Below are 14,688 nucleotides of genomic sequence, written 5' to 3'. Positions count from 1 at the left end.
ACCCTTATCTCCTTGTCTTCCTTAGGTTCTTGCACATGACAACCCTTGCTTCTGACTAGCCATCCCTATAAATAGAGAATTAAGATATTTTATCATTCTTTCTTCATAGTCCAATTTAGGGTTAGGAAAGATTAGGTAGGATTCAATGAATCTACCCCTCATTCCATATCACTTCTAGAAACTTCTCCTTCAATCCTCTTTGAATTTTCCTTGAAATGGTTTACCATGAATTTTGTGCCACTAGCTCATCAATCTTATCTTCCACCTAGTTCACACAATCTAAAAAAAAAATTGGTCAGCTCAGATCCATCAAATTCATGATCTTTCTAATAATGCTAACACTCGGCATTAACTTTCTTCTTATGCTTGACACATACTGCATTGCTTGGCATCCTCTAAAAAATCACTTGGCACAAACTAAAGTTTATTGGTGCTCGACATCAACTAAACTTTACTTGGCATCCACTACTTTTCTTAGCATACACTAAAATGAACTTTTACTTGGCTCCAACTGATTTTCTGCTCGGCTTGCATTGACTTTGCTTAGCACCTACTATCTATTCGGTCAAGATTGGTAGACAAAATTTGTGTAACTTGTTCTTCTAAACTTGCTTAGTGTAACCAACCTTTGCAACCTTAAGTAGATTATCAATGCACTATGATATCATTGTCTTAGCTAATTCTTGTACTCCCTTTTATATCATAAGAAAAACTTTCCTCTAGGTGCTATTGTTACATCTTTTGATCAAATCCCCTTCATCAATCAAATAGGTAATAGTACTTAAATCATATAAGTAGTTGTCTTACTAGAAAAAATTAGGTTTGACATCAATGACAAAATAATGATTGAAACACATTTATCATACTTGTATCAATCTATTTTCAATAATCTCCTTCTTCAACAATCTCCCTCTTTGGAATTGATGGCAAACCAAATCTATCAATGAAACTGACTTGTTAAAAATAGTAAGAACAAAAAAATACCAAAAAGAAAATAATTCCTTGTATTGAAATCTCTCCCTCTATTAGCAACTTTCATCTTCTGAATAGGTTTCAAAATTCCTTTGTGTCATCCTTACAACTCCCTCTAAATTACTGCATATATCTCCCTTCTATAGTAGCTCCCTCTTACTAGGTAGATGTTATGTCATCAGTAGAGTTCTCTCTCATACTGTGTATTAGGATTTCTCCCTCTTTGTTCAATCTTCAATTTCTTGTATTTCCTATGATCAGTAACTATCTCCCTCTTTGACAACAATACCGAAGACTTGTCATCTTAATATGTAGATATGAACTTGTTTAATCTCTCCTATGTCGCCTTGCTTGTGACTAATTTGTAGTTTTAGCTCCTTGATTACTTTAGGTAGTTCCTAAAGTAAGAGCCACTACATCAATTAGTAACATATGTCAATCAGCTTTTTTGATGTAGGGCACTCCTTTTATTTCTTAAGTAGCCTTTGTTAGGGGTATCACCCCTAGTTTACCTCTTAGATACTCACGAGAATCCTTAAGTAATGCTTTTGTGAAGATATTAACAATTTTCTCTTTTGTGTTAACATATTCCATCTTCACCTCTTTATCTTGAACTAATTCTCTCAAGTAATGATACTTGGTTCCAATATGCTTAGTCTTTGTTTTCATCACATGATTCTTTGATATATTTATAGCACTTCTATTATCACAATAAAGTATCATTGGTTCAGTGATCTCTTCCTTCATATGTTTGAGTAGTTTTTTGATCCATACAATGTTTATACAATTTATAGCAATAGCAACATATTCAACTTCAATAGTAGATTGTGAAGTGCAATTTTATTTCTTGCTAGTCTATGTAACTAGTCTCTTGCCTAAGAAAAATGGTTCTCCACTAGTTCTCTTTCTATCATCAATGTTTCCAACCCAATTAACATCAGTATAGGCTCTTAATTTAAATTTTTCATTTTTCTTATATTATAAACCATATTCCTTTGTTCCTTTCAGATATCTCATTATTCTCTTTACAACCATCAAATGATTCTCCCTAGGATTAGCAGAGAATCTTGCAACTATACCTATGAATAATGTAATATCAGGTCTTTTATGTACTACATATTGTAATTTACTAATCATAGACTTATATAATGTTTAATTCACCTCAATTGAATCATCATTTTTTGACAATTTATGTCATGTCACCATAGGTGTACTTACTAGTTTGGAATCCTCTAATCCAAAAGTTTTTAGTATCTCCTTGACATTCTTTGACTGAGTGATGTATGTACCATATTTTATTTGATGTACTTGCAAACCCACAAAGAACTTGATTTCTCCAAATATAGAAATTTCAAATTCTTGCTTTATTTCATTTGCAAAAGCCTTACATAAAGTTTCTTGATCTCCAAATATGATATCATCAACAAAAATTTTAGATAACAAAATACCTTTACCTTTCTCTGTCTTCATGTACAGATTTTTGTTATCATCAGTCCTTTCAAATCCAATCTTCACAAGATAATGATGAAGTCTCTCATACCATGCTCTCGGTGCTTGTTTCAAACCATATAGAGATTTGTGTAGTCTACATACCATGTTCTTATTGTTAACATCAACAAATCCTTCCAGTTGTTCTATGTAAACTTCTTCCTCTAATATGCCATTCAAAAATGAAGATTTAACATCCATTTGATAAACTTTGAAACCTTTGTATGCATAATAAATAAGCAAATTTATCACTCCTTTTCTCCATAGTCAATTACTTCTTCTTGTGCATATCCTTTGTAGGCTAATTTTGCCTTGTTTCTTGTGACTTCACCATTTTTATCTAGCTTATTTTTGAATACCCACTTGGTGCCAACCACATTTTTGTCTTCTAGTCTAGAAACTAGAGTCCACGTCTTGTTTTTCTTAATTTTTTCAATCTCTTCTTCAATGACTTTACTTTAGTTCACATCTTATAAGACATCTTTCACTATTTTAGGTTCTTTCATGCTCAACAAGCATGTATCATTTCTCATTATTTTCCTTGTCATTGGTCTATCATCTTTATCTCCAATGATTTGTGTAGTAGGATGATGTCTCTTGACATATTTGGACAATCTTGGTTCAACTATGGTTTCTTCATTTTATCTATCTTCTTCAGAGTCACTACGTACATCTCTATCAAGTAGTTGAACATCTCTTTCATGTACACTAATCTTAGAATCAGAATGTGCCTTGACTTCATTCTATAACTCAATATCTAAATGTACTTTAGTTCCTTAATGCAACTCAGCATTTATAATATGTGACTCAGTAGTAATTAAAACTTGTTGTTGGTTTGTAGCTTGATTTGTAACATCTTCTTCAACATGCATTCCTTCGTAATAGTATACAAATGATTTGTATTATTCTGGTTCTTTCATAGGTTCAGCCTCATATACTTCTGTATATTCATCAAATTTCATTTTTGCACTTTTCACAACTTTGTTAGTGTTAGCATTTAAATACTTATAAGCTTTACTTCTTGTGGAATAACCTAGGAATATAACTTATTCACTTTTTGAATCTAGTTTACCATTCCTGAAATCTTTGAGAATAAAGCATTTGCTTCCAAATACCTTAAAATATTTTACATTATGTGAGTATCCATACCATAGTTCAAAAGGTGTTGAGTGAGTACCTTTCTTGACTTGTGCATGGTTCAAGGTATAGACAGCTATACTTATAGCTTCCCTCCAATATTTTAAAGCAAAAAAATTCTTCATCATGAGTGTCCTAGCACAGTCCATTACAGACATGTTCCTCCTTTCAGTAATTCAATTTTGTGGAGGGGTTCTAGGAGAAAATGCCTATCTTTTGATACCTCTATCATTACAAAACATCTCAAACTCATTTGATGTAAATTCTCCTCCTCTGTCAGATCTCAAACATTTTAGACTTTTACCTATTTCCTTCTCAACTCTTGCTAAGTACCACTTAAACATTTGGAAAGCATCAAATTTTTGTTTCAGAAGCATAACTATTATCATTCTAGAATTATCATCAACAAGTAGCATAATGTGCTTATCTCCTTTTTAGTTCTGCACTTCAATTGGTCCACACAAGTTAGTATGAACAAACTTTAGTATTCCTTTAGAGGTATATGTTTTACTCTTAAAAACTGACTTTGTCATTTTTCCTCACTAACTTGTTTGCACATTATATTATCAGCCTTCTTCAACTTAGGCAAACCTCTAACTTTTCTCATGTTACTAATACTAACTGAGTTATCATAATTAACATAAGATAACCTTTTGTGTCATAGCCACACATCATCAAATTTTACAATTAGACATGTAGCATCCTCTATATCAAGGTAGAATAGATTACTCATAGTTTGATCACCCTTTCCAATTAGTTTTCCATCAGTATCATATATCTTAGCAATTTTATTTTTAAACTCAATAGATTATAATTAAATCCTTAACAAAATATGTATTGTCACATAAAAAAATTTCTATCAGTTTGATAGAACCTTTTTCGTTTATCAAGCATGGTGCATCATTACCAAATCTTACACTATTTCCATCATAATAATTCAAGGTAATGAACATACTTTTATCTCTAGTCATGTGATGTGAACATCCACTATCAATGATCCACCTATCATTCTTGTTCATACAAGACACAAGTGTTGTTGCCTCATCTTCATTAGATTTTTCTTTCATTGCAAGATACACCACTTCATCATCATGTTCATTAGATTCATCTTTTGTTTCCTCTTCAGAAATGTAGCATGACTTCTTTCCTTTGTCTTTGTAATCCTTGTTGTCTTCATCTCTTCTACTTTTGTACTTGTCACCACTTATGTAGTTCTTCTTCTCTAGACATCTAGTAGCAATATGACCAACTTCATTGCAATTGAAACAAATGATAGGTAATTTACCTTTAAACTTGTCTTTACCTCTATGAAATCTCCTTGCCAATAGTGATTCAAGTTGTTGTACATCTTTCTCATCTGTATCACTGTCACTAGACACATATTTTGTCCTGTTCTTCTTCTTCTCATTAATTTACTTCAATGATAGCTTAGCTTTGAAAGTAAATTCAATATTTTTAGGTTTGTAATTATCAAAGTTAGATAGCTCAAAAGTAGTGAGTCTACCTACCAGACCTTCAAGAGATAGAGTATTCCTTGGTATACATCTCAATTCTTAGATTGCAAAAACTCTAATAGCATATATAGGCAATAGTGTTCTTAAAACTTTACTTAGTACAACATCATCATCTATTGTACTAGTAGATCCTCTTATTTCATTAACAACATCTTTTATTAATGATAAATATTGAGAAATATTTCTACCTTCTTGCATTCTCATATCATCAAACTTAACTCTAAGACTTTCATCTTTGGCTCTTAGAACATTCTTGTCTCCTCCATAGATGGTGGTTAAAGCATCCCACATTTTCTTTGCACCATCAAGACTTTTGATATCATCAAATTCAACATAGCTTAGGGCAGAGGCAATCTCCAACATTGCCTAGTTGTATTCTTTCTTATTTTTCATATCCTCGTTAGTTAGGGCTCTAGCAGGATCAACATGCTTAGTAGTAATGGTAGATTGTCCATGATCTCCAAGTCCTCCAAGGTGTAGCTTCATCAAACTTTTTCATGCATGAAAGCTATCTCTATTAAGATTGGGTACATCTATTTTTGACTTCTTTATCTTTGTGCTTCTAGTACCTTCAAACTAGTCTTCTTAAGTAGATGGCTCTAATACCAATTATTGGAATTGCTTTGAATAAATGAGAGGGGGAAAAATTAGTCATCTAAGGTCCAGATGTATAGATAAAAAATTTCATAGCTTAGTGAACCCATAAAAAATTTATCATCATGCATGCATCCATAATATTATGCAATCACTTAAAACTTGTAGGTTACTATCAAATCAATTTTCAAAAATGTAAACATGAAACATAATAGATTTAGCAATATATTTGACACAATGATTTACACAGAAACTCAATTTGGGAAAAACCACTAGTAACATGCTACTATTTTTCACTCTTCTAAAGTGATGCCCTATGAAAGGCCAACCCTGTTAAAGGTTACAATGCACATTGTTAAATGTGACCTTATTAAAAGATTTCAATCACCCTATTAGGAGTAAGCCTTGTTAGAGAACTTTAGACCATTCACTTGGAATTTCACCCAATTAAAGGATTTATAAATGATTTTTAGGTCAACCTTAATCCAAAGGATTTACCCTAGACTGATGCAATTATTAGAGAGTAACAATAAGGCTTGATTTGACAACAACTTACAATTCCATTTATAGATTACAAATCTCTATTTTAGTCCTCCATTCTACTTGGCTTTCACACATTTCAGCTTTGATAGCTTGTTCACCCTTTAAGCATTCATGCCCTTAAGCCTTCTTGCTTAACATGCCTATGCAGACTCTTCACTTAGATCACTTGATGAAGCAATACCCTTGACTCCTTGTCGTCCTTAGGTTCTCACACATGACAACCCTTTCTTCTAACCAACCATCGCTATAAATAGAGAATTAGGATCTTTTGTCTTTCATTCTCCATCGTGCAATTTAGGGTTAGGAAATATTAAATAGGATTCAATGAATCTATCCCTCATTCCATATCACTTCTAGAAGCTTCTCCTTCAATCCTCTTTAAATTCACCTAAAAATGGTTTACCATGAATTCTGTGCCACTAACTCATCAATCTTATCTTCCACCTGGTTAACACAATCCAAGAACACAAACTTGTTAGCTTAGATCCATCGAATTCATGATCTTTCTAATAATGATGATACTCAGTATTAACTTGCTTTTGATGCTCAGCACATACTGCATTGTTCAACATCCTCTAAAAAAACACTCAGCATGAACTAAATTTTATTGGTGCTCAAAATCAACTATACTTTACTCGGCATCCACTATTTTTCTTAGCATACACTAAAATGAAATTTTACTTGGCTCCAACTAATTTTATGCTTAGCTTCACTAACTTTTTTTGACACATACTATCCATTCTATCAAGCTTGGCAAACAAAATTTGTTTAACTTGTTCTTCTAAACTTTCTTAGTGTAACCAACCTTTGCAACCTTAAGTGGATTATCAATACACTATGATATCATTGTCTTAGTTGATTCTTGTACTCCCTTTTATATCATAAGTCAACCTGTCCTCTAGGTGCTATTGTTACATATTTTGATCAAATCCTCTTCATCAATCAAATAGGTAATAGTACTTAAATCATATAAATAGTTGTCTTACCAACAAAAAATAGGTTTGACGTCAGTGACAAAACAATTATTGAAACACATTTATCATACTTGTATCAATTTGTTTTTAACAATCTCCTTCTTCAACAACTGGGGCATTCTATCATTTTTGTATGGTCACTTTTTGGTTCTAATCATCTATCTATCATCATGGACTTTTCTATATCTCAATTTTCTCATATCTATTTTGTTTCTACATCTCCCTTACCTCATTTTGATTTTGATCCTGAGGGGGCAGAAATACCCTATCATCACTCGCTACAACTATCTTTTTCTTAGGAGCATATGTTTGATGTTTTCATTTTCTCTTGATCTATCTGCTTTGCTAAGTATTAATATTCTTCTTGAATTTTGACATCCTCTCTTACCTATTGTTCAGTACTATCACTATCAAGTTGTACATTTAGGATCAGCTATCTCTTTCTGCATTTCATTCTTCAGAATTAGATATATATATCTATTGGTGCCTACTTGGCTTCTATTTTCTTTGACATAATGTGGTCCCAAATTGATCACACATTAGTCAAAGAGGAGAAAATGTAATCACCTAAAAATGGTCACCTAGACTATTGGCTTCCTCCTTAAAATTTTGGCTAAATTAATTCACCATTTGCCTAGACTAAATTGCTAAATTCTATTAATTTGATTATAACCTATAGTTTGGCTATACTATTCTAAGTCTATTATTTGACTAAAAGAAAATGTGCCCTTTTAATTAAATAAAATATCCCATTCTTCTAACCCACTTAATGTGCACGCATAAAGTCCTTTTTCTATTTTTTAAATTAAAAGAAAAGGCTTTCTGACTTTTGTCTTATATGGGAAGTCAACTTCTATTTTATTGGTTGATTTGTGTGTGCACATGGATCACTCCTATTTTCAAACTCCACCCTTGATCCTCCATCATCTTGATCTTGATCTCTACTGTCCATATGGATTTAAAAGAAAGAGCTCTCCCCTTATCAAAGGATCCACACTCTTGAGTATTGTTATGTTGTAGGTTTATCATTTGAATGCTTGAAGAGCTATTATGGAGAACTTCAACTTCTCATCTCATTCTCTCATCCATCACATGCTAGTTTAGAATCATATTGCATAGTAGTTTAGTTTCTTTGTAATGGCTTAAATCACATAGTAATTAGCTTGGTTTGTAACACTTTCATTCTTGTTAGCATAGCTGCATTTTGCATGTTTATATAGTTTAATCTAAATTTGCATTGCATCCTTGAGGAACTCCTTGTGGACATTTACATTCTTGCATCTCATCTTTGGAACCTCCGATTGCATGGTTTACTAGAAAGAAGGGTCTCTAAGGCTCAGTTGAGAGCCTTCATTCTTGAATCATACTCTCTTGCACTTTGTGGACAGGGAACTCTAACCCAGCATCCAAGCATTCTTAACTCATGGAATCACTTGGATAGAAGGGTTTAGAGTGTGACACAAATTGAGTGTATAGAGGTGAGAAAAGATTTAAAGCTAGGTTATTTGTAAAAAGATTTGCACAGAAAAAGGGCATTGATTTTGATAAGATATTTTCTCTTGTTGTTAAAATGACTTCTATTCATATTGTTTTAAGTATTGTGGCTATTGAAGATTTGCATTTGGAGAAGCTTGATGTTAAAAAAACCTTTCTTCACGGTGATTTGGATGAAGAGATATATATGGCACAACCACAAGGATTTAAGGTCAAAGATAAGGAGAACTTAGTGTGCAGATTGCAGAAAAGTTTACATGGCTTGAAGCAAGCACCTTGGCAATGGTATCTAAAATTTGATAGTTTTATGCATGAGCATGGATACAGTAGGTGTCATTCATATCATTGTGTAGGTTAGATGATTATAGGTGCATTATTTTATGTTTAAATGTTGATGATATGCTTGAAGTTGGGTCTAATATGGATCATACTAAGGGGTTAAAAGAACAATCAACACATTCGTTTTCTATGAAGGATTTGGGGGCAACAAAGAAAATCCTTGGTATGAAAATTTGGAGAAATAGGAAAAATAGAAAATTGGCATTATCTCAGGCTGATTATATTACAAAGGTGTTTCAACATTTCTCTATGTAGAATGCTAAAGGTGTATGCGCACCTTTACCTAGTCATTTGAAGTCGATTAAGGAGATTTGTCTAAAGACACAAGAAGAGGGGGATAAGATGTCCAAGGTACCTAATGTTTCAGTTGTAGGAAGCTTAATATATGCTATGGTATGTACTAGGCCAGGTATTGCATATGTACTAGGAATTGTTAGGAGATATATGAGTCATCAAGGGCTTGAGCATTGGAATTTAATTAAATAGATTCTTAGATATTTGAGAAGAACATCCAATAATTGTTTGCATTTTGGGGGCTCTACTGCTAATTTATGGGGCTCTATTGATTCATATTTCGCAGAGGATATTGATACTAGGCAGAGTACTATATGTTATGTATTTACTATTAGTGGGGCAATAGTGAACTGGGTTTCTTGGTTATAGAAAGCTACTGATTTATACACTACATATGTAGAGTATGTTGTTGCTATAGAGGTAGCCAAGGAGATGATATGGCTTCAATTCTTCATGGAAGAATTGGGACATCCAGAAAGGGATATTTATTTGTTCATAGATAGCCAAAGTGTCATTTATCTTGCAAAGAATTTTTCTCTACATTCAAAGAAAAACCACATACAATTATGGTACTATTTTATTCGATCAGTTTTGGATAATGGATAGTTAAAGTTGGAGAAGATACATACAGATGATAATCCACTAGATATGTTTACCAAGGTAGTAATAAGGGAGAAGTTGAACTCCTCTTCAACTTTAGTTGGTCTTCTAGACTTAACACAATAGAAGAACAATAGAGTCTAGGGTGGTTTGATATTCTAGTGGGAGCGATAGGTTTAGCAGTGATATGATTAGTCTCTAAGTGGGAGGTTATTATCGTGAAGTTTAATCAGTCTCCAAGTAGGAGATTGTTGTGATGTGGAGCCTAATTAGACTCAAAGGTTTATTCAACATGGTTTCTCCCCATATTATTTCTATGGGGATTTGGGGGCATCGCCCCCAAGATGAGGTCAAGGGGCAACACCCCAGGTGTACTCCTTGTTGTAGTATAGGGTGGGGTCGAGGGGCAACACCCCCATGGTGGTTTTTAGGGTTAGCGCCCCCAAAGCCAAAAATGACCTTATATTTTAAAAGACGTCAGTTGTTATTTTTCTATTAGATGACTTATTCTAGCCCCAATTTTGTAAGTAGTAAAAAACTTGTATAAAAAGGCTTAGGGTTAGGGATTTCATGATGAATTGTAATATTGTAGTTTCTTGATGTGGTATTGAGTTGTAAGGGATTATGGATTATAATTATTGGATAATAATATTATTGGACTTGTTGTTGGTGGACATAGCCCTAGGATTGGGTGAATCATGTTGAATATGTGTGTCTTGTGTTCTCTTCTATGTGATTAATTATTTTTTGATATTGGTTATATTTTCATGTAACTATTATTTATGTTTTTAGTTAATCCTAACATAGAATAAGGACATGTGCAAGCAGATAAGGGTAAGTCTAGGGTCTAACCATGCAATCTAGAGGTCAAAATGCAACATTCTGGTAAACAAGTGTGCCCAAAAAATACTAAGTGCACCCAAATAGTGCCAACTACACCTTTGGTGGAGTTGGGACCCAGAAGGGTGCAGTTAGTAAAGAGATATTGAAACTTGGGGATATTGGAGTTAATGGCTTTCAAATTGCTACGCTAGAAAGTGTTAGAATCTGAAAAGATTGATAACCCAGAAAACTAGTGCAAAGAATAGATAGCTAAACTATGAATGGAAAGGATAAAAAATCAAAATAGCAACATAGAGTTACTCTCCAAGAGAGTAATGCAAATGCTAGAAGAAAAATAGCATTAAGAAGATGCAAAAGAAATCGATCCCAAATACAAGCTAGGTAGCATGCTTATATAGACTAGGAAGAGGGAGGAGGTGGCACCACCAACCAACGAGGAGCAACCATCTATTAGACTAAAGATAGAAAAGTATCTTCCTAAGATAGCTAATGGATGCTCACATGTAGGAAGGTGACACCTCACAACCACTTTCTAAATAAGACATGCTTTATTCACCTAAGAAAGATTATTAAAAGTGTAGGTAAAACCTAGCAATATAGGGAAAAATAAATAACCCACTAGGACATTAAATAACTACACTAACACCCCCCCCAATAAGCGAAACTTAGGTGGATGGAGAAATGGGTCCCAACAAGTCAAGCCTGATGAGGTACCAATGTACACAAAATTTCCCCAAAAGAGAGAGAAGAGACCTCCAAAAATAATCAGGACTCTGAGTGAGAGGAAGAGGCCCTCACAAAAGATGAAGCATCTCACACCCCCAGCAAAGCTCACAAATGAAGGAACTTGCTCTTAGTGAAGGGTTTGGTGAAGATATCAACAACCTACTCAGAAGTCAAACAATAGTGAAGGTCCATGACCATGGATCAGCTCCCAGATGTAGTGCATGTGGATCTCGATGTGTTTGGTTTGCTAATGATGGACTAGATTCCATGAGATTTGAATGGCACTTTGGTTGTCACAAAATATGACTGATGGCCATTTGATTTGGATATAAAACTCAGTGAGAAGATGTTGAAGCCAAATGGCCTTAGTGGTAGCATTCATAGACCCTTGATACTCAACCTCAGTAGAAGATAAAGCAATAGCAGACTACTTCTTGCTCGACCAACAAATAGGATCGGAACCAAGTGAGAAGCTATAACTTGAAGTAGACTTGTGATCCTGAGAATCACCTGCCCAATCTGAATCTGTGTAGCCCACCAAATCAACCTCAATACTTGTTGCATAGCGAATTCCATAACTGTGAGAACCTTGAATGTAGTGAAGGATCCACTTGCCAGTGCAGCTCATGAGGCTCCTGCATGAATCGAGAGACCACACCTACAACATATGAAATGTCAGTTCATGTATGAGTCATATAAATGAGACTCCCAACAAGTTGGTAATACAAGGTGCCATCAACAAGTGGAGAAGAACACTAAGCCTCAAGTTTGACTCTAGAAAGGAAGGGAGTCGGAGATGGCTTATAGTTAGCCATATGAAACCATGAGAGAAAATATAGAACATACTTGGAATGTGTGATGGTGATCTCAGAAGGAGACTAAAAGATCTCAATCTTGAGAAAGTAATGCAACAACCCCAAGTCATTCGTCAAGAAATTGTCCTGAAGGGAAACTTTGATAACCTTAATGGTGGGTGAAGAACTTCTTGTGATCAACAAGTCATCAACATACAAAACCAAAAATAAGAGTGAATCACCCTATTGTAGAATGTAGACATTAGGATCAGAATGGCACTGAGTGAACCCAACTAATAGAAGATAGGAGTCCATCTTGGCATACCAAGCCCGAGGAGCCTATTTGAGGCCATAGAGAGACTTTCAAAGATGACACACAAGTGAAGAATCCTAAAGGAAACCCTATGGTTACTCCATGTAGATATCCTCATGAAGGTCATCGTGAAGAAAATCACTCTTCACATCCATCTAATGAACTTCCCAACAATTAGCTGTAGCAATAGCAAGAACAAGTCGAATGGAATTCATTCAGGCAACTGGCACAAAAGTCTCAGAGTAGTCAATCCTAGGAACCTAGGAGAATCCTTTGGCAAACAATTGAGCCTTTTTTTTGTCAATTGACCCATCTACTATAAATTTTGTTTGATAGATCCACTTACATCGAACAAGTTTTCTTCCCTTAGGAAGAGGGACAAGATCCCAAGTGTGGTTCCTCATCAAGGAACTATACTCTTATTGCATAGCTGTATCCCACATAGGAATACCATAAGCCTCATGAAAGGATTGTGGATATGAGGTAGTAGCAATGAAGACATGTGGAGTATCTTGGAATTATGAATGAGTTTGCCTGGTGTTTGATGGATCCCCAACCCAATCACCTACAGGCTGCAAGGTCTATCTAGCCCAAAGTGGATTGGAAGATGGAGAATCTAAAGGAGAATCATTAGCCTATGAATGATGACTAGGAGAGGAAGGAGGTGAGTCCTCTGAATAACTCTCTACATCAAGAGTGGAGGTAGAAGACTACTTAGGTGAATCTGACTCATCAGAAGATCTGTCATGTATTCCAAGTGACTCTAATGTCAAAGTAGAAGGAGTTGGAGAAGTGATAGAAAGGGAGCTTGAAGGTCCCTCCTCAAATTTAACACTCCTCTCAATGAACAACTCATGTATAGTAGGGTGGAACAACTAATAACCCTTCACACCATTAGGATAACCTACAAATATGCAAGGTCTGCTCGACAAATCCAAGGCCTTGCATTTCTCTACAAGAATGTGGGCCAATGCAAGAGAGCCAAAAACTCAAAAGTTCTTAACTGATGGTTTTCGACCATTCCAAGCTTCAAAAGGAGTAACTCCCTTCAAGACTCAGTGAGGAACACAATTCTAGATATAACAAGCACAACTAATGGCCTCTACCCAATACTGTGGTGCAAGAGATCTAGAGTGAATCATACAATTTTCCATTTCATTCAAGGATCTATTCTTTCATTTTGAAACATTGTTCTGATGAGGATTGTATGGAACTAAATATTGTAAATCAATCCCCTCTTAAGTGCAAAATATTTCAAACCGATGGTTGACATACTCACCACCATTGTTTGTGTGCAAAACTTTGATGGCTTTCTTGGATTGCTTCTCTACAAAAGTTTTGAAATCCTAAAAATGATCAAATGCCTCTGACTTATGTTTGAGAAAGTACACCCAAGTATATCAAAAAAAGTCATCAATGAATGTGAGGAAATATCGAGCCCTGTTGAAAGAAGGATGTTGAAATGGACCAGCCAAATCACTGTGAACTAACTCGAGTATCTATGAAGCTCTCCATGCCTTACATTTGTCAAAAATTTCCTTAGGATGCTTACCAAGAATGCAACCTTGGCAAACATCGCCTGAGAACTAAACTAAAGGCAACCCTGTGACTATGCTCTTCTTGTTGACTTGATGCAAGTAGTGAAAGTTAAGATGGCCAAACCACTCATGCCAGAATTTACTCACATCATTAGAGTGAGTGAGAAAAATAGTCAAAGGAGGATCAAGAACAAAGTGAGAAAATAGATAGAGTCGTGACTGATGATCTACTCTCCCAACTACAACTATAGAATCATTGTGCAATTTACGTATCTCCACTGAATCAGGAGTGAACTCAACCCGCTTGCTTGAACCTGTGTGAGTGATTTGGTATACCAATAGGAGATTAGGGTACATAAAGAACATCATGAAATGTGTCATCCCCCACATCAATAGAGCCTCTCCCACACACCTCAACAAGAGTGTCATCACCCATCAAAATAGAAGGCATAGTGCATGGCTCCAAGGATGCAAGTTCTTCCTTAGATGAAGCCATGTGGTGTGAAGCACCTGAATCAAGAACCC

Source organism: Cupressus sempervirens, chromosome 9 (genome assembly GCF_028749045.1).
Source record: "Cupressus sempervirens isolate cs-2001-9-10 chromosome 9, ASM2874904v1, whole genome shotgun sequence".
In the NCBI taxonomy this organism is placed as follows: Eukaryota; Viridiplantae; Streptophyta; class Pinopsida; order Cupressales; family Cupressaceae; genus Cupressus; species Cupressus sempervirens.
The sequence above is the reverse complement of the archived record's forward strand: the minus strand, read 5'-3'. Positions refer to the sequence as shown.